At 42.6% G+C, this 26,833-nt stretch overlaps 1 long non-coding RNA gene across 2 annotated transcripts in view; it reads left to right on the forward strand.

The window, feature by feature from the left end:
- The window catches only part of LOC110255682 (uncharacterized), a 48,810-nt gene extending 24,977 nt beyond the window's left edge, over positions 1-23,833 (forward strand). Inside the window, exons 2-3 of one of the 2 annotated variants that reach the window (XR_014818347.1) lie at positions 16,080-16,235; positions 16,894-23,833. This is a non-coding gene — a long non-coding RNA (uncharacterized LOC110255682). The remainder of the gene's footprint in view (positions 1-16,079; positions 16,236-16,893) is intronic. The other variant, XR_014818348.1, reaches the window with a different exon arrangement.
- Positions 23,834-26,833: the final 3,000 nt, after the last annotated feature.

The raw sequence follows: 26,833 nt of genomic DNA on the forward strand, positions 1-26,833 counted from the left end.
GGATGCAAGCTCAACCCCTGGCCTCGCTCAGTGGGTGAAGGATCTGGCATTGCTGTGAGCTATGGTGCAGGTTGCGGACGTGGCTTGGCTCTGGTATTGCTGTGCTATGGCGTAGGCCAGAGACTACAGCTCCCATTCGACCCCTAGCCTGGGAACCTTCATATGCCATGAGTGCAGCCCTCAAAAGACAAGGAAGAAAGAAAGAAAGAAAGAAAGAAAGAAAGAAAGAAAGAAAGAAAGAAAGAAGGAAGGAAAAGAAGGAAGGAAGGAAGGAAGGAAGGAAGGAAGGAAGGAAGAAAGAAAGATATAGTTTATCCTGAAAAAAACCTTTGTGTCTCTTGAAATGTCAAATGGTATCACACTGATACTCCCAACCATGATTTCTCTGCCCACTTCTGACAATTTGGACCTCTGGGCCGTCATTGCACTCAGTACCAGAGGCCAAGTCATGTTCTCTGTTTCTGGAGACCAGCGTAAGAGAAAGCACAGGGGAGGGTGCAGGCGGTGGGGGTGGTGCTAATGGAGACGGTGGAGGTGATAATGATGGATACGGAGATGCTGATGGGGGAGAGGCCTCTGGTCCTGCAAAGCTGATTAGGGACTTGAGAACTCAGAAGACTTGAACTACTATCTTCTCTTCCCCAATCTCACTTTGAAGGATGGTACTTTGGGGTATGCGAATGAATGAACTAAAATATATCTAGGACCCCGTCCTCAGCTACAACGAGAGTCCGTTAAATGGAGGAGCATCATTCTGACAAAAGATATGGGGAGAACTTCAGGGTTGGCTTCAGGCTGACATCATTTCTTCTCATCTCTGCCTCCGATGGGTGTGTGTGTGGGGGGTGTGGATGTGTGGGTGTGAGTGTGTTAAAGGAAGGTATTTGCAAAACTGGTTGCTCATTTCACAAGCGTCGTCTTAGTTAATGTCACAATATAAACAAGAGAGATATTTAGCATGTATTTGACTGCTTAATCTCCACTCTTTGATGATGCTTTAAGGCAGAAGCTTATAATCAATGGGACCTGCCCTGAATGTCTTTTCTGAGACAGTGATTGGGGTGGAGTCTTAACATGGTGGCATCACTTCCCTCTTCTAGAATTTTCAGAGGCTTTGCCCCCATAATGATGAAGATGTGAAATCTCAGACATTGGAAACCTTAACCTTCTATTTCATTTTCTCACCTTAAAGAGGGCTTGCAACACCTTGTTAGACTCAGTTCTTCTCGATTGGGATATTAGGGATGGAGAAAACAATAAGAACGTTGACTTTTCAGAGTATAGTTGCTGTGGCTGACAGAAATCAAATTTATAGCACCAGGAAAATCTGGTTTTAATTCCCACCCTCTTCCTGGGATGGTGGGTGGCTTAGTTAATAAAGCTGATCTCCCACTTCTGGAATTGGATTGTGCTCCCAAGCCGAAGCATGTCTGCATTTAATTTGGATGTTCTCGTGTATTCTGGGTCTGTGTTATCCAATAAGAAATGGTGCTTAATTTTGGCTCTCTGTGGTCCTGGCTGAGGAGTATTTTAACTTGTTATGGGTCTCCTAAGACATGAGGATTTTAAGCCATTGCTTTTCAGAAGTTGAGTCTGATTGTGCCTGTGCCAAAGGGAGAGGAGGGGCAGTGAAGGGGGGCATGGTGTTTTACAGAGAGTCATAAAATAGAGTTACATTTAGCCAGGCAGTTCTCTCTTTGCTTACATATCTAGGAAATAAGCCAGAAACTTAGCAAAGACTCAGCATGATTACTGATGCTGAACAGCTCACAAATGTCTTCTCTCTCTTAGTTTCTCTTTCTGCCAGTTGGAGACTAGGGGATTTATACTCAGAGGTGGCTGTTTCTAGAGGACTCAGAATTCTTGGTGTGAATTAATAAAATTCATCATATGGACAGAGCTAAGCATAAGAGTCATATGATCATTTCCAATAATGGTCAAAAGGCATATATGACAAAATTTATCAACCATCCATGTTAAACTGTAAGCATTGAGACATGACACGATAAAATATGCATATCAGCCCAAACCCTTCATCTGCTTAGTGAGAAAACATTAGAAGATTTTCCACTAAGTCAGAAATTAGACAGAATGGCAATTACTCACCACTAGTAGTGAACTCTGTAGTTGAGGTATTAGCCAATGCAACTGGACAGGAGCAAGTATTTAGGGGAAGAAGAATTAGAGAAGAAGAGGCAAAACCATCTCTCTTTGCAGAGGATATGTTATATATTTGGAAAACTCAAAATAATCAGTGGGAAAATTTACTTTAAATTTTAGTACAAAAAAAAAGCGGGGGGTGGTGGGGGAGGGCGGTTCCTGTCACGGCGCAGCAGAAACGAATCTGACTAGGAACCATGAGGTTGCGGGTTTGATCCCTGGCCTCGCTCAGTGGGTTAAGGATCCAGTGTTGCTGTGAGCTGTGGTGTAGGTCGCAGATGTGGCTCAGATCTGGCGTTGCTGTGGCTCTGGCGTAGGCCGGCAGCAACAGCTCCGAAAGGACTTCTAGCCAGGGAACCTCCATATGCTGTGGGTGCGGCCCCAAAAAGACAATAAAATAAAAGAAAATAAATAAATTTTAGTACATAGGCTGGATGTAAAATTCACCTATAGAAATCAAAATCATACAAGCACATGAAGGAGTAAGAAAAAATAATGCAAGAGAAATCACGTTAATGCAGCAAAGCGGTAGCAAAATACCAAATACCTAGGCTTAACCTAAGTGAGAAATGTGCACCTTATATGAGGAAAATGATAAAATAGTGCTGAAAGTCATGCCTATAAACTGGAATAAACAGAAAGACACACTGTGTTCATACATAGCAAGGGCTCGTAGATGTCACGTCTCCCAATGTCACTTTATGTATGTAATGCCATCCAAAAAATATTCCTATTGATTTCTTTTCTTTCTGGAACTAGATGAATTTATTTTAAAACCCACTCAGAAGGATTAAGAAATAAGAAGAAGAGAGGTATGGGGACAAGTCCTCCAAGATATGCTGATATTTTAAAGCCTCTGTAATTACAACAGTTGGTATATTTGGTGCGTGAAGAGACAGATTGATATAATCAGATAGGAAGTTTCAGAAGTAGGCACAAGAGTATAAGGACATTTAGTACACGATAAAGAGATACACTAATCTCAATAGTGGAGGGAAAGAAGGACTTTTTAATATATACCTAATTGGATAATCAAATGGGGAAACATACAATGTAGACATTTTCTCATACCATACACACTAAAATAAATTCAAAATGGATCAAGATCTAAATGCGAAAAGTAATACCATTTGAATACTGGAGTTAATGTGGGTGGATTCCTTTGTAAGCCTGAGAAGAATACCTTTCTAGCTATACTCAAAATCAAGCAACAATAAGAGAGAAGATTAAAACACTCGACTTCAAATAGTTAAAAACACTGCACAGCAGAAAGCAAATAGATGAAATGGCAACGACAAAAGCAAAAATAAAGAAACACGACAAAATATCAACCAGGAAAAATATTTGCAATATATGTTACAGAAAAGGGCTCCTGTTTCTAACAAGGAGAGCTTCTAAAAACTGACAAAACACCAATAACACAAAAGAAAAATGATAAAAATGGAAACAAACAGCTCACTGGAAAAGAAACACAAATTTCTTTTAAACACATACAGATGGTACACGGCCTTGATCGTAAAAAGAGAAATGCAAATCAAAGCTACAAAGGAATAACACTTTCGCTAATAAGACTGGCAAACCTCCAAAAGTCTGGCAATACATTTTATTGGTATGACTGGGGAAATAGTCACTTCATAATTGCTGCTGAGAAAACAACTCATACAATCATAATATAGAGAAATTAGCTATATAGATGCGTTTTTAAGTCTAAGAGTAAATGCATATATATATATATATATATATTTACTCAGACCTAAAAACTCATTTTTAGAACTATGTCCCAAAGCTACACTGGGAAAATATGAAGCCATATTTATGTACATTGCAACATAATTTGTAATATCCAATGACAGGAAATATCCAATGTCCATCAATAGGAAACTTGAAGAAAGTATATGGCCCAAGGGCCGCACCTGCGGCAGATGGAGATTCCCGGAGCTGCAGCTACCGGCCTACACCACAGCCACAGCAACACAGGACCCGAGCCACCTCTGTGACTTATACCACAGCTCACAGCAACGTGGGATCCTTAACCCATTGAGCAAGGCCAGGGATCGAACCTTCGTCCTCATGAATGCTAGTCAGATTCGTTAACTGCTGAGCCACGATGGGAACTCTGGGAACAACATTTTTAAAAATAAACTTTATGGGAGTATAGCTGATCCATTTGTAATTTTCATACTGAGTGAATAAAAAAAGCATGTGTCAAAACACAATGGTGATGTGTGACTGGGAGTGAGATTTGTAATTTGCAGAGGGCATGGATAAATGTTGGAACAAAAGAATTGTTGTACGATCTGAGCAGTACTTTTCATTTGAGACCTCAAAAAAAGAAGGTAAGATATATAAAAAAATACATGATGTGGGCAATGCTTGGATTACTTTATTCAAGACAGAAGTATAAAGGCAGTTTTCAAAAAACTCCTTTTTATCAAAGTTAAAATTTAGTATACTTGTTCAGGGGTCCGTATCACCTGTCTGTTATCAAACTGTGAAGAGTTTAAATATGACAAATTGGGAGTTCCCTTTGTGGCTCAGCGGGTTCACGAACCTGACTAGGATCCATGAGGATGCAGGTTCGATTCCAAGCCTTGATCAGTGGGTTAAGGATCCGGCGTTGCCATGAGCTGTGGTGTAGGTCGCAGATGAGGCTCGGATCTCACATTGCTGTGGCTGTGGGGTAGGCTGGCAGCTGCAGCTCTAATTTGCCCCCTAGCCTGGGAACCTCCATATGCCATGGGGGTGACCCCAAAAAGCAAAATAAATAAATAAATGAATATGACAAATTAGGAAGTTATTCAGGAATGTCATGTAGCACAGGACTTTGCTGCTATTCTTTACGTACTAAGAAATGACTTCATAGATTTCTCTGGTGACTCTGAATAAGTTGTTGTTAGGCTGTCAAACTGATATAAAAACTGTTAAGTAGTGCATACTCTACAGTAGGTCATTTCAGTACACCACTGAAAAATCAAACCCTTTGTAAGTGAATCCACTGTAAGAGAAATAAAATTTGGCAAGTTGCACCTGAAGATTTGAAAACCAAGTCATTCTTAGGGAGTAAGTATTCCATGTTTTCTTTCTGTGGTCTCATTGTGGAAGTTTCTGTACAGACACCATTTCAGGGAGTTCCCATTGTGGCTCCTTGTGTTAAGCGCCTGACATAGCGTCTGTGAGGATTTGGGTTTGATCCCTGACCTTGCTCAGTGGGTTAAGGATGCAGCATTGCCACAAGCTGTGGCATGGATTGCAGATGTGGCTTGGATCTCGCAGTGCTGTGGCTGAGGCATAGGCCTCCGCTGCAGCTCTGATTTGACCCCGAGCCCAGGAACGTCCATATGCTGCAGGTGCAGCCCTAAAAAGAAAAGAAAAAAAAAACTTTTCAAATACTTTTCTGCCTTTACCCACGTGCCCTAGTACTATTCCTTTTTATTTATAAGTTGTGTGTTCTCATAATTTGTTGAGTGATAGATAGAGAACAATAATATCAGGTAGACCTAGTAGTAAGTATGAATTTAGTAAAGCTACAGAGACAACCAAACCAAACAAACGTTCCAGAAGATGTTCTTGGATGTTATGGTGACAAGGAAGAGCCATTTGACTTGTTTATTTTTTGTTTTGTTTCCACATGTTCTGTGGCATATGGAAACTCCCAGGCTAGGGGTCAAGTGGGAACTACAGCTGCCAGCCTACACCACAGCCACAGCAACATGGGATCCAGACTGGGTCTGCGTCCTACACAGCAGTTCTTGGCAGCACTGGATCCCTGGCCCACTGAGTGAGGGCAGGAATCGAACCCGCCTCCTCACGGATACTCGTCGGATTTGTTTCCGCTGCCCCACAATGGGAAATCTGGAACAGAGTTCTTATTTTAAAACAGAGGTCTTATTCTAGCTTTAAGGATTAGAAGCCTCCAGAAATATGTATGTTTTGGGGAAGAGAATCTTAAGCCTCTCAGAGTTTCAAAGTGGTCCTTGGCTGTACAATCAGATTAAGGTCAAGTACGTAATACCAACCTCAGGGTGGAATCTAAACATTTCAGCCATCTGTCTGAATGTGGCGTCTGCACAAACCAAACCAGCCACTCTTTGATAACTGAACGTTTCTACTTTTATCTCAATACACCAAGCACTTTTATTAGTCTTTACGGAGGTGCAATTGACATATAACCTGATACTGCTTCAGGTTTACGACTTAATGATTTGATATTTGTATACATTGTGAAATGATCACCACAATGTCTAGTTAACATCTGTCACCATACGTAGTATAAAGAAAAGTTTTTTTGGAGTTCCTGTCGTGGTTCAGTGGTTAACGAATCTGACTAGGAACCATGAGGTTGCGGGTTCGATCCCTGGCCTCACTCAGTGGGTTAAGGATCCGGCGTTGCCATGAGCTGTGGTGTAGGTCACAGATGTGGCTCAGATCCAGCGTTGCTGTGGCTGTGATGTAGGCTGGTGGCTACAGCTCCGATTCAACCCCAAGCCTCGGAACCTCCATATGCCACAGGTGTGGCCCTAGAAAAAAGGCAAAAAAAAAAAAAAAAAAAAAGTTTTTTTTTTTTTTTTCCTTGTGATGGGAAAAGATTTACTCTCTTGGCAACTTTCAAATATATAATATCATGCTATTAGCTATAGTCACCATGCTATATATTACATCCTCGTGACTTGCTTACTTGATAACTGGAAGTTTGTAGGTTTTGACCCCCTTCACCCATTTTGCCCATCCCCCACCTCTGGAGACCACCAATCTGTATCCATGAGCTTGTTTTGTTTGTTTCAGATTCCATATATAAGTGAGATCCTATGGAATTTCCAGTGCTTCTTTTTAATTATTATCCTCACGTCCTCGAAGAGAAAACGGAGGCACAGAATGGTTCTTTTCTGCAAGGTCAAGCTGGAGTCTAGGCTCAGGGAGTCCAAATCCAGATTCCACTCTCTCTTAATTGCCATGCGGTGCCATATGCCCCAAGCACAGCTTGATTTCAGATTAACATTTCAAGATTTAACTCGTGAAATTTCTTACACGTTGGGAAAATAAACAATGATTTCAACCGAAACTAGTGTCTTACTTAATCTCTCTCTCCATCTTATACGTGTTCTCATTAAATCTGTTCACCCCACTTTATTAAAGAGATTTATGGGTCTATTTCTGCTCCTGGACTAGAAATCGCTTCAGTTCGGAGGCTGTATCTTAACATTTCACTACACCCTTGGCCCTTAGCAATGAAGCTCTACCTGTGGTAAGGTTTAAATTCATATTCGCTGAATGAATGAATGTATTTTACTTCCCTCCCTAGTTGTACATGAAAGGGGAGTAGCCTTTGAAACTACTGAGTTATCTAGATGTACAGCTGGCTTTAGAGTGTATCTGAATATTGGCCAATGAAGATCTAACCAGATCAAAGAAAACAGGACGTTTCAGAAAGTCATATGCCTACATACAATACCCTGAATCATTTCCCCATCCGTTTAATCTGAAAATAGTGAACAAGAGCCTTGCACCATAATTCTCAGAATTTTATTTTAATTCTGTAGTTAAACGATACACAGCTCTAGCTATTTTCTTGCACCTCATTAGAGGGAAGAGTAGAAAACAAACCCCCAAAACACCCACAAAGAACCCAAAGCTTGTGCCTGTTCAAGGTACCCAGAGCAAGGATTTATTTAAAAGCTGAATCATTCGCTTTACATTCATTATGAAATATAAAAGACCGGGTATTTTTCTGACCAACTCATTTGGCCAATGGTAGGAAAAATAGGAGTCTTTAGGACACTGTTGGTGGCTCATGTCTTTTGGGGTCCTTTGAGAGTTTCTTCTCTAAAATTCCCCTTTGTCTTTTGCTGGGTGCTTCCAGATGAAACTGAAGACTAGAAATTCACAGGACGAGACAGAATTTGAGCTACATGGATAGGGCAACCAGCACTGGACCAGGGAACAAGAACTTGGGTTTTAGCCTTCGTTCCGTTATTAACTCAAAGGTGATCTTAAGCATGTCATTTAATCTCCGAGGACCTGCATTTCATCAGTGTGTAAAGTGAGAGGCCCCGGTTAGATGACCCTTAAGCACTCCTTCAACTCACAATCTATAAATCTTTAACCTAGTTCATTTCCTCTTTCCAGCAGGCACAGCACTGTTGAGCCTGACAGTCTAATGAGAAGCAATCCTTTTGGATTAAAGTCTATGCCCTGGATTTCTCTGTAGGCACGTGACATCTCTTCCAACTTTTTTCCACCCTATTTTTTTTTTTTTTGTCCCCAGAAGCTGACCTTTAAAGATTGTATCACCAGGCTCCATTGCCCTCTGGCTTTTGGTGAGATTCAACCCCTGGAAGGCACCAAGAGGGGATGGGAAGGTGGGAGAGGTTGGGGGTTTTGTTAGCCTCCCCTGGTCTCTCCTGGGGTCTCATGGGGCAGGAGTGAAGGCCATAGTTCCTGTCGGGGCCTCTGCCCTGACTCCAGCTCAGGGAATTGCTTCTTCTTGTCTAAGAGCAGTACTGGCTCCTCCTTGGGGGCTTCACATTTCTTGTTGTTGGTGTCTCCACATCCTAGCCTCATCTTTGTGAAGAGGGCATTTATTACACTTGCTTTCACCTTTTCCCATTTCGAAAAAGAGGTGGACTCTGTCTACACAGCTAGTAGACTCTATCTACACAGCTAGGGAAAGCATAGTTCTGTGTATTTGTCCAGCTGGAGGTTTTTTTTTTTTTTTAATTAAGCTGATTTAGACATTCAACACAAACAGGAACTTATTAAAAACTGTGACAGAAGTAGATTTGCATGGGAATCCGATCAAAGTTTCGAAATCCTGACAGTTCTGTCACAGAGTAAACAGACAATTTTGACTAATGTTTTGTCTTTCTTAAACATTGCAGTGGCAATGGTTTCTGGATTCATTGGCAGGTCCTGGGGAGATTAGGGTTGATGACACGTCTGTTTATAAAAGTGCATTTTAGCTGGTTTACATGAGTCTAATTTCTTTAGTTAGATTCCTCTCCTTGGAAGACAGAGACTATATTTTCTAAGAAATAGAAATACCCCCAGTCTATATTAGGGGACTGGGAACTCTGCAGTGTGGTTGACCAGCTGACTGATAGCATGTCGAAAATTGGCACGTTCATGGCATATTCTCTCCAAAAGAAATCTGGTGGAACTCACCATAGTCCAACTCTATGGCCCTGGAAAAAAATCTAAGGACAAGTGACACAGAGAAGATTCTGAAGATCCCCTAGAACTTTATCATGTTGAGATCTCTTCTGCAGGAAGATTAAAAGCAGAATTAGCAACTAATTCTCCAAAAGAACAGGAGAAATTTCCTTGTTTGCCTAGTACATAAGATTTGATTATGGAGTTCCCATTGTGGCACAGCAGAAAAGAATCCAACGAGGAGCCATGAGGTTGCGGGTTCGATCTCTGGCCCCTCTCAGGAGGTTAAGGGTCTGGTGTTGCAGTAAGCTGTGGCGTAGGTCACAGATGTGGCTTGGATCCTGCATTGCTATGGCTGTGGCTGTGGCTGTGGCTGGCAGCTGTAGCTCTGATTCGACCCCAAGCCTGGGAATCTCCATATGCTGCGAGTGCGGCCCTAAAAACCAAAAAGCTCCCTTCCCCAAAAGACTTGATTAGGTCTTAAAGGTGGGGTAAAAATTCACAGGCCAACTCAGGGAGGAAGAAAATGTTTTTAAAGCAAAAAGAGATGTACAAGCAAATGCATTGAGGTGCAGGAGGACTTATTTGTCCATTCAGGGTCAACAAGAAGAATGGGTCTGTTACAGAGTTCAAGGTAAGGATGTAGCTGGAGAACAGGCCAGAAAGGTCTATATACCTCAGGCTAAGGACTTTGTACTTCATCCTAGAAACCAAGGACTTACTATTCTGAGTTGAGTTCAATACCCCCCAAAACAATATGATGAAGTTCTAGCTCTTGCTTTCTGGGAATGTGACCCTGTTTGGAAATAGTCTTTGCGGATATAATCAAGTTAAGATGAGGTCATTAGGATGGGTCCTGGTCCAGTATGACAGGTGTCCTTATAAAGAAGAAAAAAAACCCTGTACAGACAAAGGCAAAGACTTGACTGATGCAGCTACAAGCCAAGGACTGCTGAGGATTCAAGGTTACCACTAGAAGCTAGAAGGAAGGGCTGCTGAGGACCCAGAGTCATTAGAACTGGGAGGAAATACGTTTCTATTGTTTCCAACCACGTAGTTTGCAGTACTTTGTGATGGCTGTTCTCGGGCACTAATGTACTTCCATAAGCTTCTGTAGAAACTGGGATAGTTACATAAATGGGTGAAGTGGGCCAAGTGTGACACAATAGGGAGTAGAGGCGATTGTGGCAAACTGCGGAGATTGTGCTCATCTTCATATTAACATGTCTTAAATGTCTGGTCTTCAGCAAACAGAAAAAAAAAAAAAATCTGTGAGCCAAGTTAGGCCCATGAGCTCCTGGAAGTGGGACTCTTACGACAAAATGAGAAGAATCCAAAGGGTTTTAAGCAGAAGGATGATCTTAGGTGTGCACGGCAGAGACGTTGCTCTGTGGCCAGGAGGAGGAGGAGGAGGAATTCAAGGAGAATTTTGTGTGAGCCAGGTGAGACAGTACAGACAAGACAGTGGGTAGAGAGAGGATAGGCTATAGGATCAAGAGTAAGTGGTTTTTCTCAAAGTAAAGGAGTGGGGGAGCTGGGTGGGGGCCCCTGAATGGATGGCAGTATGAACAAATTAGCTATTGCCATGATTATGCTGTGGGAGAAACACTTCAGAACTCAGTGTCTAAAAACAACTGCTGCTTATGCTCATGGATCCAAAGGTTGGCTATGGCTTGGCTGATTGAGGCTGGGCTTAGCTGGATGGCTCTGCTTCTCACTGGATGAAACCATGCTGCCTCATGTGTCCCTCATTCTGGTGACTTTAGCAAGCTGGAAGGACATCCTTCTGATGGCAGATGCCAGAGGGCAAGAAGCAACAAACAAACAGGCCCCCTGTCTGCTCCACCACTGGTCAAAGCATCGTCAAACTATGTCCAAGGTCAAGGGGCAGGAAGGTGAACCCCTCCCACCATAAGGATATGGTAATGATGTGGCTGCAGGGGGTGTGAAGAATTGAGGGTGGGAACTTAATTTACAATAGTTTGTTATCTGGCTACAATTATTTGCATCCATCCCACATGCAAAATTCACTTGCTAGCCTCCCAGGACCCCCAAAGCTTATCCAATCACACCATTAGGCTCAAAGTCAAGATTTCATCACCTGTGTCAGGTCCAGATATAATTCTTCTTAATTCAGAAATCTATGAACTATTAAGATGAATTATCTGCCCCCAAAACATGCCCACCATATAAAGGTGAGATGGGAACATGATAATCATAACAGATACTCCCATTAGAAAAAGGGAAGGGAGTTCCCATGTGGCTCAGCAGGTTAAGAACTCGATGTAGTGTCTGTGAAGATGCAGACTCAATCCCTGGCCTCCCTCAGTGGGTTAAAGATCCAGTGTTGCCACAAATTGAGGCGCAGGTCACAGATGCAGCTTGGATCCAGTGCTGCCATGGCTGCGGCATAAGCCTACAGACGCAGCTCTGATTCGACCCCTGGCCTAAAAACTTCCATATGCCACAGGTATAGCCCAAAAAAGAAAAAGAAAAAAGAAAAAGGGAAGAAACTGAGACATATAGCACTGGTCTCTGGAAATACTGAAAACTTACCTAGCAAATGTCAGGTCCTTCTGCCCCTGAGTAGGGAATGTTCCTTGATTAGACTTGGGGTTTGCTCCCTGAGAGTGATGTCTTAGTTTTTGAATTCTTCATGGATCTTGGTTCCCTGTTCTTGGATTTTCTTGACAATTTCTGAAAAGAACATTGGAAATATGCCCATTTTGGCAGCTCAGCAGCCTTTGAAGACTGCTGCATTTCCTGCAGAAGGCTAGGGACCCAGATGTCTCTATGCGTTTTGATATATCTCAGTCTCTTTTAATCCTGGCAGATCTTTATTCACATGCAGCTAAAAGAAATCATCTCATGCCTTTAAGACTTCAAAGAACTACCCAAGTCCAGAAGTTCATTGAGTACCTTGGTTATCTTCCAAATTACCAGGGGTAACGAACTTTACCCAAAGTTTTACCATTGCATGTAAGAGGTAGCATTGTTTTAGCCTCCTGTTACCGTTTCTTACTCCTGCTTCCCAGCCCTAAAGGCAATAGAACTCATAATGAGTTTGTCTACAGGAGTGCTTCTCTTCTAGAAGTAATTTCTATACTGGTTAGCTTTGGCTAAGAAAACATCCCTCCAAAACCCAGTGGCTTAAAACAACAATCATTTATCCCTGTAGATCTGAGAGTTGGCTGGTGTCCGGCTGATGGGCTGCCCTTGGCTAGCAACAACGACATCATTTCAAAGATGTGGCCAGAGGATGCGTGCTGTTCACTGTGATTTGGGAGGAAGGGGAGGAATGGATTTGAGGGGAAAGGCAAAAGCGCAGTTTTGGGTACGCTGATCTTGTGATGCTGGTGGGATATGTAAGTGAAAAAGACATGGGATGGGAGCTTGGAGACTGGTGTTGGCTGAGGAGAGAGACAGAGAGAGAGATGGGAAAAGAGAGAGAGATTGAGACAGGGAAAGAAAAAGAGATAGAGCAAAAGAAAGAGAGAAAGAGACAGAGAGATAAAGAAAGAGAAAGAGATAGAAAAAAGAGAGAGAAGAGATAAAGATAGAGAGAAAAAGAAAAAGAAAGAGAAAGAGAGAAAAAGATAAAGAGAGAAAAGATAGAGAAGAGATAGATAAAGAGATGAAAAAGAGAGAGATCAAGAAAGAGATAAAGACAGAGAGATAAAGAAAAAGAGATAGAAAAGAGAGAGAGAGAAAAAGATAAAAAGAAAAGATTAAAGAGAAGAGATAGAGAAAAATAGATAAAGAGAAGAAAAAGAGAGAGATCAAGAAATAGAGAAAGAGATAAAGAGAGAGAGAAAGAGGCAGAGAAAGAGGTAGAGATAGAGAAAGAGATAGAGTGAGGGAAAGAGAGAGAAAGAGTTAGTTATTGGATGATAAGAACATAAACTGGGACCAAGGGCATGGACCTAGATGACTGCCCAAGGTGCTCACATAAAGTGACAAAAGACGAAAGGCTTTCCTCTAAAAGCTTAGGGGCACCAATATTTAAGAGATGTGCAAAGGAAGAAAAGCTCACAGCGTGAGCCTCAATGGGACAGAGATACAGGGAAAGATAGCATCGTGTAAGCCAGAGCGTTTCATTATTATGGGGGTCAATTATGCCGCCAAATCCCCCCCAGTGGTCCTGTCAGGTAGAAACGGGAGACAGTCTTATGGATTTGGCAGCTAGGAGATCATTGGTAGCGAGATCACAGGATTTATCTTCAAACATATTTGAGAGTGAACAGAGGTGCTATTAATAATTACAGCAGAACAGCATGTGTTCTCAGGCAAACAAGGACATATGGTCGGGTGGCATTAGTGTCTGGGGATCTCTGCCAGACTCTTTCTTTCTTCCTTTTTTTTTTTTTTCATTCAGTGCCTTTTTATCTCTATAGTAATCCATAAAGAGTGTACACTGTAAAAAGTTCAAAACGTACAGGAAAGTATAAAGAACAAAGGACAATTACACAAAAATTTACCAACCTCAGTGATTATCTAACCACTCTTTTTTTTTTTTTTTTGCCGTCTTTTTAGGGCCACACTCACAGCATCTGGAAGTTCCTGGGCTAGGGGTCAAATCGGAGCTGCAGCTGCAGGCTTACACCACAGCCACAGCAACACCAGATCTGAGCCGAGTCTGTGATCTGCACCACAGCTCATGGCAACGCAGGATCCTTAACCCTCTGAAGGACTCATGGATACTAGGCAGGTTCATTACCCCTGAGCTACAGAGGGAACTCCTAACCACTCTTAATATTAAAGAAATCTTTTCAGATATGATTTTACACATAGGATCACTTTTTAGATGGTGGGTTTTTTTTTTTTAACTCAAATGTATGGCAGATAGTGTTCTATGTCAAAAATAGTCATATACACATATTTTAAATAACAAGACAGTATGTAATATATGAAGAGACTGCATCTTATTTAACCTTTTATTCTTCAGGCCATTTAGATTGTTCTCAATATTATAATGTCCACCACTATAAAGAAAACTAGGAGTTCCTGTTGTTGTGGCTCAGTGGTAACTTACCTGACTAGTATCCATGAAGACGCGGGTTCGATCCCTGGCCTTGCTCAGTGGGTTAAGGATCCAGTGTTGCCATGAGCTGTGGTGTAGGCCAGCAGCTGCAGCTGCAATTCAACCCCTAGCCTGGGAACTTGCATATGCCACAGCTCGGCCCTAAAAAAAGGAAAAGAAAAGAAAACTATCATGACCACTGTGGCAGGGACTTTCACTTTGCTTTCCAATGCTGTTTTCATTTTTCTTGGTAGCAGAACCCAAAGTTCGTGGGAATATTTCTCTCCGAATTAAAGACAAATTCTTAGACTCTTTGGTGCTACCGGGGTTGTGTTTTGCCAGACTGTTTCTTCCGGGGTGAGTGGAGTGTCAGCTTGACTTGCAGTGGGCCGAAGGGTGATATGGAGCACAGGAGACCAGAGGCAGCTGGCTTTCTCTCTAGGAGCTGCCTGGTGGGACAAGGAAGAGAATGGGAAGAGAGGGCGACAGCAAAACAGTGGCCTTTGAATATTCTTCCAACAGAGGGGTCCTTAAACAGCTTCTAGGACTGTGTATTCAAGGAGAACTAACTGTGGAAATTTCTAAGATTTAGAAAGCAGAACCAGCTAATGAGACCAACCCACCTTTTTTTCTTTTTTTCTTTTTTTTTTAAGCAGCATAGGGGGAAGATCTATTGCTATGAGATAAATAAGAAAATTTCAGACAATGGAAAAGAACAATCAGCTGGGCTCAGGTTGGGACTTTTTTTTTCCCCGCACAAACAAAACCGTATTCACATGCATGGCCTTGAAACATTTTATTGTCAGAGGACCTCAGTGTTTCAGCCACACATACAACAGAAAATCCAAGGTAAAATAAGTATACGAAGAGACAGCCAAGCCTCAAATTATGTCGAGAGTATTAAAACCTGGAGTTCCCATCATGGCTCAGCAGTAATGAACCCTACTAGTACCCATGAGGCAGGTTCGATCCCTGGCCTCGCTCAATGGGTTAAGGATCTAACATTGCCGTGAGCTGTAGTGTAGGTCAAAGAGGCGGCTCAGATTTGGTGTTGCTGTGGCTGTGGTGTAGGCTGTGGAGCTCTAGTTCCAATTTGACCCCTGGCCTGGGAACTTCCATATGCCACTATAAAAAGACCAAAAACCCAACCAAAACAAACAAAAAAGAGTATTCAAACCCATCCAGAATATGATGGAAAGCTGCAAGGAACATAACACTTCTTCATTCTTTCGCCTCTGCAAACATTCCTGCCAGGTCCACCACACCCCACCGACTTCTCAAAATTATTCTAAACCCAGACGGATGGCACAGGTCCCAGCTGAACAAATCCTCTTTGTTCGCTGCATCACTTGGCTCAGGGGGGCATGTGAGCAGCCTCAAGTATAATTTCATGATAATCTAGGGTGCGTTTTTTCCTTTCCCACCAGTGCCAGAGAGCAGGCCTGCTACTCTTTCATTGACTTTGGGTGTCGGCACAGGCAGAGGGACAGCTTATCTGCGTGGTTATGTTTCTTTGATGGGGCTTCGTCAGGGAGAGCCAAGACCCTGCTCTCAGGCAACACGGTGAATGACGCTGAGAGCTTTCCTTGGTCTCAGACCCTATCAGTGTATACATGTGGCTTTGGGGGGCTTTTTTTTGTTCTTTTATTAGAACTCTTTCAGTTCACTCACAACTCATAGAATAACAATACCGTTTGGCTAACCAGAATGCGAGAAGCCAAGTGATGCCTGAAAAAGAATCTTTTCTTTTTAGGACATAAAAGATAACAGGGGCCTAACAACTGGCAACGGTGAAACTGCTTTGCCCATGAGAGTGTCCCAAAGATGGGGGCCAACATGCATTCAACATGTCTTCATGTCACTGCAGTTTCAGGACTATTTGAAAACTTGGAAAGATGGAGATGTAAAGGCAAGTATAGAAAATGTAAATGGCTTCCCCATATTACCATAGATTGGAGATCATTTTTCCTATTCTTTTCAAATGGGGAGTGGAATCTGAGCCTCAGCACTGAGTTTCCCACAGGAGCTTGGAATCAATGAATAGTACAAAGTCCCTTAAAACCCCAGCACTACCATTTCTTAGCTGTGTTACTTTGGAGAAATGAATTAAGCTTTCTGTGTCTCCCCCCCCCCCCTTTTTTTTTTTTGCCTTTTCTGGGGCCGCTCCTGTGGCATGTGGAAGTTCCCAGGCCAGGGGTCCAATCGGAGCTGTCGCCGCCGGCCTACACCACGGCCACAGCAACGAGGAATCTGAGCCGCGTCTGCAACCCACACCACAGCTCATGGCAACGCTGGATCCTTAACCCACTGAGTAAGGCCAGGGATCGAAACTGCAACCTCATGGTTCCTAGTCGGATTCGTTAACCACTGCACCAGGACGGGAACTCCAGATTTCTGTGTTCCTTTTCCTCCCCTGTACATAGAGGAAAATCATAATGACGGCCTCACAGGACTCAGTTGTTAACATTAAATGACATGTTTGTAAAGCCCCTGGTACGGGACCCTTTATCCTGTATCTTAATACAAAAAGCTCAATAAATATTAACTATTTTATTGTTCCTTCTTAGCAGGTACCCTCGTTGAGGTGCCCCAGGAAGCAGCGCAAGGAGATGCTACGTTCATTTTGTGGCTCAGTGGGTTAAGAACCCGACGCAATGTCTCTGAGGATGAGGGTTCGATCCCTGGCCTCGCACAGTAGGTTAAGAATCTGGCATTGCCGGGGGCTGTGGTGTAGGTTGCAGACATAGCTCAGATCTGGCGTGGCTGTGGCTATGGCTAGTGGCTGCAATCAGAGCTGTCGCTACCGGCCTACGCCACGGCCATAGCAACAAGGGATCCAACCCCTAGCCTGGGAACCTCCATATGCCTTGAGTGTAGCCCTGGGGGGGGAAAATCACAGTCTCTACCTGTAACTGCCTCTACCATGACTTTTCATTTTCCAAGCCACTTCATCTCACTTTTCCTCAAAGTTCACCCAGGAGGCAGGGGTGCAAAAAGAAGTCAATTACTGCGGAAGTCAATTACTGTTGAAGGGCGGAACAGATTGGAACCTAAAGAGTCAATAAATCTGAAGGTTGAATTATAGCAAATGTAGCCTGTGAGAAAAAGGAGGGATTACATAGGATGGGTGCTGACTGTGATGGGGAGAGGTGGGTCTCTCCCTTCTTAGGAAAACAAGCTACCAAGTACCTGCCTCCCATCCCATTCCGCACATCCCACCTGGGAACTGATTCCATTGAAGCTGGTGTAGCACTCCTGCTGTGAGAAGCGACGGGAAAAGAGACTTGGAAAATAGGTCTGAGCTGTATTTATACCCTCAACTGAAAAATTTAAAAAGCATGTGTATAGTTACTGCAAATCGGATTGGAAACCTGGTGCTTGAGCCAGCTGTGATCCCATCTTTGCTGGCGAGTGTAGACGGCTGAATGGAGCACTTGGGTGATGCTTCTGTCTGTGTCAGAGGGTGAACCCCTGCCATCGCTTCATTGATGAGACAGAAAGACAACCCGATTCAGATCCAGTGCAGCGTGATGTGGCCTCTGGCTCCAGCCAGCAGCCAGAATGACTCAAGGTCCGGGACTCGGAGTGACCTACTTAAAACTTTGTTCTCTTACTTTTGAAACTCCTTGCCCTTCCAAATTCCAACCCGCACAGGAAACACAAGGGCTTGGGGCCAGACTGCTTCAGAAATTGCCTTTGAAGGGCTGCGAACCATCCTGACTTCCTGTGTCTGAGACAAGCTCGGTTCGCTCTGGTTTCACCCACGTTTAGGGCTGCCATGGGCTCTGGGGTAGCAGGAGATGGCTTGGCTCCTTCAAACTTTTTCCTCCTCTGGGGGACACGAGGCTTCTTCCTTTCCTGTGTTCCATCATGCCTTCTTTCAAGGGACACCTGACAAGGCGAATCTTTCCTGTACATCCCAACCTTTGTGGCTTAAGTGAATACATTTGATTTCACATTGATCCTGTCCTCTCGTCAGGAAATCGCTGGGTCGAAACAGGTTTGCCTGGGGTAGCATCTAACTGCCAGCTCACTATTGACTATTCTGCTGGAGTCACGATGGGTGGAGGGCTGACAATTCGATCCTATTCAATAAATTTCTGGCACAAGAGGCAGCCAGGCTCAGAAAGGGAGCCTGAATGCACATCATTTCCCACTGTCCGGGAGAGACAAGAAAACTATCCTTTCTACACTGTCAGCATCTTCAATATTGCAGATTTGTATATTGTATGTAAATTTATGTATGCATAAATTATACATCACTTTTTTATATTTATCATTGAATTATATACAAATATATAAAGTCACTTATGTGTGAAATCTAAAATATAGCACAGATGAATCTATCTACAAAACAGAATCAGACTCAGAGACATAGAGAACAGACTTGTGGTTGCCATGGGTGGGAGGGAGTGGAGTTTGGGGTTAGTAGATGCAAACTATTCCATTTAGAATGGATAGGCAATGAGGTCCTGCTGTACAGCGCAGGGAACTCTATCCAATCGCCTGGGATAGACCATGATGAAAAATAACATAAAAAAAGAATATATATATATATATAAAATGTGTATGTATGACTGAGTCAGTTTGCTGTATAGCAAAAATTGGCACAACATTGTAAATCAATTATGCCTTAATGAAAAATTCAAAAAATGAAAAATGACTATTATGCATACTATATAGATATAAATTATATCTATAAATACATAAATATTTATATATACTACATATGTGTATATATATGTGTGTATGTATATATGTGCACATGCACATGCATGTGTGTGCATGTGTGTGTGCGCGCGTGTGTGTGTGTGTGTGTGTGTGTGTGTGTGTATGTGTAAAGAAAATAAAAAAAAAAGAAAAACTCACAGAGGACTTTGAGGTGAAGAACCCTTGACTGTCAGGAGTTTATTATTGTTTTCATCTTTAGTTGATGTGCTGAGCAACTATTTCCCCATCTCCACCTGTCCAGATCCTATATATTCTTTGATTTGTGATTAAAACAAGAACCTCCATGAATCTTCTTGCTCCCTCCCTATAGGAAAAAAAAAGTTTGTGTGCGTGTGTCTGTGTGTGTGTGTCTACATTTGAACTTGCACAAAACCCTCCTGGCATTTATCGCTTTCTCTCTTATAGACCATTTTTGTTGGGCTCAGCATTCCTGGACCAATCCCAAGTTGTGTCCCTTCTGGGTCTGCGTACCCTGCAGCGCCTAAGTCCGTGTCACACAGAACAGGTGCACAGTAAACTGGAGAGGAACTGATGGGGTGTGGATGCAGAAGTGGCAGCTGGAGGAAGAGGCCGGGCTGTTCACACTTGTGGACTCCACTGGGTGTCGAGTTGTGTCATACGCAGCTTCCCTTGATGTGTGGTTGCCTAGGTCTGACCTCACATTAGTATAACTTGAAAAACAACAGCAACAAAAAACTCTGTCCAGGCACCCCCTCTGACCTGGGCCTTTGCATTATTATCAAACAAGCAAGGAGTTTCTGCTGTGGCTCAGCTGGTTAAGGACCTCTTGGAAATACTAGAATTTAGCAGTGCTTTGGGACTTGGGGTGTTCACTAAAAATCACTGTGTTGCTCTGATGAGCCCTTCCACACTGCAAGGCCCATCTGATGTTCCAGGTGGAGGGTCATGGGCCATGCTTTAAAGATCTAGAGGTCATTTCTGAGTCACCAAAGGTTGAACAACTGTCAAGGTGGCAATAGGGCTGCTTGTGTTGGGCACAGGAATGTCTGGGGTGGCGCAGAGGGTTAGCAGAGGCTGCAGATATGGAAAAAGTTGGCACCTGGAGCACAATTGACCTTGTTACTGCAAATTACCACATTCTGTGACAGGGAAGGTGTGCTTCAGCCTCTGTTCTTCAAGACTATCTTCTCCTGGACAACTGTTCCACTGAAGATTTTATTTTGTTTTGTTTTGTTTTTTGTTTTTATGGTCACACTGTGGCATATGGAAGTTCCCAGGCTAGGGGTCGAATCAGAGTGGCCAGCCTCCCCCACAGCCAAGGCAACCCCAGATCCCAGCTGCATCTTTGACCCACACTACAGCTGGCAGCAATGCTGGATCCTTCACCCACTGAGCGAGACCAGGGATCCAACTTGCATCTTCACAGGGGCAACGTTGTGTTCTTAACTCAGTGAGCCACCATGGGAACTTCTACAGAAGCTTTACTAGAAGAAAAAGTAGTGGCTTCCATATCAGTCAGTGCATTTGCCTGTGTAGTTTCCAATTTTCCCCCCTTTGTTTATTTATATAAAGGTGTTAGAAGCCCCATGTTGCCTGCAAAGTGTTGGTCTTGTCTCAATGTCTTTTGCTATGAAAAATCTGATTGTATGTGAACAATTGGGTCTGCATGAATTTCTAACCCATTGTGACCTCAGGAATAGATGACACTCAGCTGTCTGGCTGAGGGCCTTCCAATCGGATGGCTTTAGAACATGATCAAAATGCACCCCATTGAACATTTCTTTCCAGTGAAGTCAACTGGGTTTAGGCTTTGTGGAAACAGTGATTCCCTCCATTCAGTGAATGAAGCCACTGTTATCTCTAAATCCCTTAGTCTTTTTTGTGTGTGGCTGCACCGATGACAAGTGAAATTTCCCAGACCTGGATCAAACCCGCACCACAGCAGTGACCATGCCTGATCCTTAACCCATTGAGCTGCCAGGGAGCTCCTCTAAAGTCATGCATCTTAAGGCAAAAAGAGAAGAAGAATCAAAAACAGTAAGTCTCAGAAACATCTCCTCATGTCCCATTTCCAACCATCATGAGTTTTCTTGCCGGAGACAAATAATAAACTTACAGACTTATTGTCTTCTGATTAGTTATAGTATTAGAATTTCCCCAGAGGATAAAAATATGATTTTTCCTCCAGGAAAGAACCACTGACATTTGCTGAGATTTTCCAAGGTACTGACAAGAGCACGGGACTGTCCTACTGTTTAATCTTACATTTACTTGGATTCTATTTATAACCTGATAGCTCCAATTTTGCTTTGATTCAGACCAAGATAACCATCCCAATAAGGAGAGAGCCTCAACACAGTATAGCTGTAGTCTTTCAAACAGGAGGCTTTTTTACTTGGGTGATCTTACTTGGAAGCTGGCTAACAATTTTTCCTTTTTGTATGTTTCTTTTTTTTTCTTTTTAAAATTTTATTGGAGTATAGTTGGCTTACAGTGTTGTATTAGTTTCAGGTGTACAGCAAAGTGACTCAGTCATACATACAAATATATCCATTCTTCTTTTCCCATATAGGTTATTACTAACTATTGAGTAGATTTTCCTGTCTTATACAGTAGTAGGTTCTTGTTAATCATCTACTTTATACAGTAGTGCGTGCCTGTTATTTCCACTCTTCCACTGCTTCCCTCCTGCTACCAGCTTCCCCTGCGGTAACCATAAGATTGGTTTTGTAATCTGTGAGTTTGTTTCTGTTTTATAAATAAGTTCATTTGTATCATTTTTATTAGAAGATCTAAATAGACATTTCTCCAAAGAGGACAGGTAGATGGCCCAAAAATGCACGAAAAGATGCTCGACATCACTAATTATTAGAGAAATGCAAGTCGAAACTACCATGAGGTACCGTCTTACACCAGTCAGAATGGCCATCATCAAAAAGTCCAGAAATACAGGCTTTGGAGAATGTACAGAGAAAAAGGAACCCTCCTACACTGTTGATGGGAAAGCAAATTGGTGCAACCACTATGGAAAACAGTATGGATGTTCCTTAAAAAACTAAATATAAAACTACCATATGACCCAGCAATCCCACTCCTAGACATCTATCCAGAGGAAACCGTAATTCAAATAGATACATGCACCCAAATGTTCATTGTAGCACTCTTCACAATAGCCAAGACATGGAGGCAAAATGTCCATCAACAGAGGACTGGATAAAGAAGATGTGGCACATATACACAATGGAATATTACTCAGCCATAAAAAAGACTGAAATAATTCCATTTGCAGCAACATGGCAGCAACTAGAGATTCTCACGCTACCTGAAGTAACTCAGAGAAAGACAAATATCCTATGATATCAATTATACGTGGAAGTTAATTCTTCTGAGATAAAGGTAGATTGTATCTGTGGTTTCTAAACCTTCCATTCATCAGAACGGCATGGAGTACTAGAAATCTGATTCTTGTAGCCTAAAGAACTACTGACTCAGATTTTAAGATGGTAGAAATAAATTGGAATATTTGTTCCAATGACTTCAAAACCACTACTAATCTGTTCTCCAGCCTTAAGGACTATAGATCTAGGAACATTCCCCAGCTTCTATGATTCATATATATACATATATGAAGCATGTCCTAGAAAATGTATATTTATATATGAAGTGCTTCATAAACTAGAGAGTATAATGTAAGGCATTGCTCGTCATCATCAACCCCACCCCCCCACCTAGATTTTACCATGTGTCTATGTGGGGCTGGCTTACAACCCAGAAGGAGGACTCAAGATAATCTCTAAAACAGGCATTCCTGTGAGCGGTAAAGCTGGTGTGTCAGGGATGTATAGATTGCTATGGATATAGAGACAGGAAACAGAAGCACAGCTTGCCAGGTTCCACAGGCATGGGGCAAGAGGGAGATGCCAACTCAGACCTGGGGCAAAGATGAGGAACGTCAATCAGAAAAAGAAACTGGACAGCAGCCGGGCAGGTGGGAAAAGACCTGTGGCCACTTGTCAGATGGGAGAGTGAGTGGGGCGACCCAGACCTGGCAGTCAGGTGCCAGGAGACCCACAGGTGATGCACAGAAGCTGGAGGTCCACGACAAGCAAACAGGGGAACCGCCCAGAATAGCAGGACTAGGCTTCCCTCCCTACACCCAGAGGGCTGGGCCGGGGAAGGGTCTGACGGGGAAGGTCCAGGTCACGAGAAAGTGCCCACAGGCTGGACAGGCACCACATCTGCTATCACTTCTGGCCTCTGGAAACCCACATCCTGAACAATTTGTGAAGAATCTGAGTTCCTCAGCCAAACGGGCCATTGCCTGGTGTTGCTACCCCTGGGTAAGCAAGTCTTGTGACCTTGAGGCAGCTGCATGTGCTCGAGCAAACTGCTTCATCTCTCCAAGTTCAAAGTCTCCATCTTCAAGAGGAAGGCTTGAGAAGGACGGCCTTCAGAACCCCAGGCAGCACTTACAATGCCTGCTCTGCCAGGGTTTTCTCAACACTCAAGTTGGACAGTGGCCTCCAGCCATGCTGAGCAAAGGCAGTGAGTTGGCCCCTCCCTGAAAGTCACATGGCCTGTTCCTTGGGGAGCCAGGGTTGGACTGTTGATTTCCTGTCCTGCCGTCTTGCACGCTGTCCTGTGCATGTAGATGGTCACCTGTGGGCTGTCATGGCAACGGCAGGGTTCAACTTTCTTGGTATATAGGCCACTTGGAAGAAGCATGGATCTCAATTTCAGCTTTGAGAACCTAGAATCTTTATTTTTCCTTCCAGTATTGAGAGATAATGGACCTAATAAAGCACTCTATATAAATTTAAGCTGTACAGCATCATGATTTGACTTACAAACATCAAGAAATGATTGTCACAATAAATTTTGTGACCATCAGTCATCTCACATAGATACAAAATAAAAGAGGAGTTCCCGTCGTGGCTCAGTGTAACCAACCCAACTACTATCCATGAGGACGCGGGTCCGACCCCTGGCCTTGGTCAGTGGGTTAAGGATCCGGCGTTGCCGTGAGCTGCAGTGTAGGTTGCAGGCATGGCTTGGATCTTGTGTTGTTGTGACTGTGGTGTAGGCTGGAAGCTACATCTCTGATTTAACCCCTAGCCTGGGAACTTCCATGTGCCGCAGGTACAGCCCTAAAAAGCAAAAACATTTTTAAAAAATGACCACATAAGTCTAGTTACCATCCGTCGCTATATAAAGATTTGTTCAGCTTGGGGAATGCAGTTGGTAATAATGTAATATATTTGTAAACTTATAGCCTTAAACTTTCTGGGTCTCTATTTCTTATTACGTCGAACCATATGAAATAGCAGTGTTCAGTTCTTTGGTCTTACAAAAGCAGAAATTTCATATGGTTCAACTTAAGATGAAAAAAATGGGTTGAACGGACCAGTGATTTTTAAGTTACCATTGTTTTGATTTTAATAAATATTTATAGACTCTCCACACTGGGGTCAAGCCCTGTGCTGGGTTTCACAGACACAACCTAGTGAAAAACATTGCCTCAGAAGAGAACCACACAGAGCTTGCTGTCTTCTTGAAAGATGTTTTGGCAAGCCACATTTAAGTCTGATGGGTTCAATGTTCCTGAAGCAGGATGTACATTGCATCTTTACAAGGGTACAGGCTACCTACTACCTGGGGAAGGATCATTAAATTTGTTCAGTGTCTGTTGAAAAGATAATTCATACTCTTCCGAAAATACAGTTCAGAGAAGACGCTGAGAACGAACAAGAAACACCCTTGATAAATGTATTCAAAGCCTGAGATAATGAGTCTGTTTGAGAGAATAAAAGTTGGGGATATTATTGTGTATTACTTATGACATGGTCAGTCAGGCAAATATGAGCAAATTATCACATTGTAAAACAGCTGGCATCCGCCACGGAAAGTCTTTTGAGGTTTGTTAAAGTTTGTATGACTTGTAAAACATTACAAATGTAGGCAGAAAAGGTAGCTTTTATATTGGCAGCCCCCAAACGTTGTTGGGAAAAAAAAAAATCACACAGGAATATTGGCTTTGATAACCAGTGAACACAATGAGCTTCTCTGGTTATTTGTTGATACGTTGGAAACTGTCGACTAATGCTGCAGAAATGATCAATTTTATTAAGGCCTGATCTTTAGCCTTCAGATTTTTCAGAGTGATCTCTAATGAGAGGAAGAGAGGAGCAGTTCCAGCTTTTGTAGGTTGATGATTTCATAACTCACATGAAATTGAAGACCTATGACTATTTTCAATAATAATCATATGGCTCAATCTAATTACTAATGTGGATATTCATGGGTTGTTCATAGAAAGATGATGATGTGAATTCCATGTGGAAACGCTTTGACCAATAATGAAGTCTCATTTCTGAAATAGTTCTTACATATGTGATGAATATGTCAGATGTTGCTAATATTTTCCCAATATTTTTTAATCAGCTGGGTCAGTCTAGCAATGCTAGATCCCAATGTCCTAACAACTTCAGAGTTAAAAATGAAACTAACATGTAAATTTGGACTCCACATGCAAAAGAGAATAAATTGCGCTCCTCCGAAATGAAGGGACTGTCTGATTAGAAACAGGCACTGAACTGTTTTCTGTTGTTAATTAGATCACTGAAAACCTCATTATGTTCAAGGATACACTCGAATAACTTCTTTTCTGCTGCAAATGAACATTTAAAATAGATGAGGAGTCTATCTACTGCCAAGGTCTAAATTAAACACTAACGGTAGCAGGATATTTGCAGCTGAAAGTAATAGGAAGCCTAAAGGAATATATCTTAAATTATAAGGACATTTCTCTTCACATAACTCAAAGTCTGGATGTCTCAACACTGTCATCAAGATCAGAGGCCTTCAGCTCTCCTGTATCCTACTATTTTTGGCCTCTCCCACAGCATGTGGAAGTTCTTGGGCGATGGATCAACCCCATGCTACAGTAGTGACCGCAGTCATAGTAATGATAACACTAGCTCCTTAACCCACCGAGCCACCAGGGAACTCCCTCTCCTGTATCCTTTTTTAAAATTAAGGTATAGTTGATTTACAATGTTTCCTCAATTTCTGTTGTACAGCAAGGTGACCCAGTCACACAGGGGTCCCTGTGCTGTACAGTAGGACCCCATTGCCCATCCATTCCAAATGTAACAGTTTGTATCCAAAACCCCCAAACTCCCCATCCATTCCATTCTCTCCCCCTTCCCCCTTGGCAGCCAGATGTCTGTTCTCCAAGTCTGTGAGTCTATTTCTGTTTTGTAGATAGGTTCATTTGTGCCACATTTTAGACTCCACATGTAACTGATACTACATGGTATTATCTTTTTCTTTCTGGCTTACCTCACTGAGTATGAGAAACTCTATTTCCATCCATGTTGCTGCAAATGGCATTAGTTTGTCTTTTTTATAGCTGAGTAATATTCCATTATATATACATATATATATATATATATATATATATATATATATATTATATATCCCATCTTCTTAATCCATTCATCTACCAATGGACATTTAGGCTGTTTCTATGTCTTGGCTTTTGTGAATAGTGCTGTGATGAACATAGGGGTACATGTATCTTTTCGAATGAATGTTTTGTCTGGATAGATGCCCAGGAGTGGGATTGCTGGATCATATAGTAGTTCTATAGCTAGTTTGCTGAGGAACCGCCATACTGTTTTCCATGGAGGGTCTACCAATTTACATTCCACTAATAGTGTAGGAGGGTTCCCTTTTCTCCATGCCCTCTGCAGCCTTTGTTGTTTGTTGACTTGTTACTGACGGGCATTCTGACCAGTGTGAGGTGGTACCTCA

This window comes from Sus scrofa, chromosome 10, assembly GCF_054392235.1.
Source record: "Sus scrofa isolate SSC_HxYL_T2T_F1_AM1 chromosome 10, Sscrofa_HxYL_maternal_Yorkshire_Landrace_v2.0, whole genome shotgun sequence".
NCBI classification, from domain to species: Eukaryota; Metazoa; Chordata; class Mammalia; order Artiodactyla; family Suidae; genus Sus; species Sus scrofa.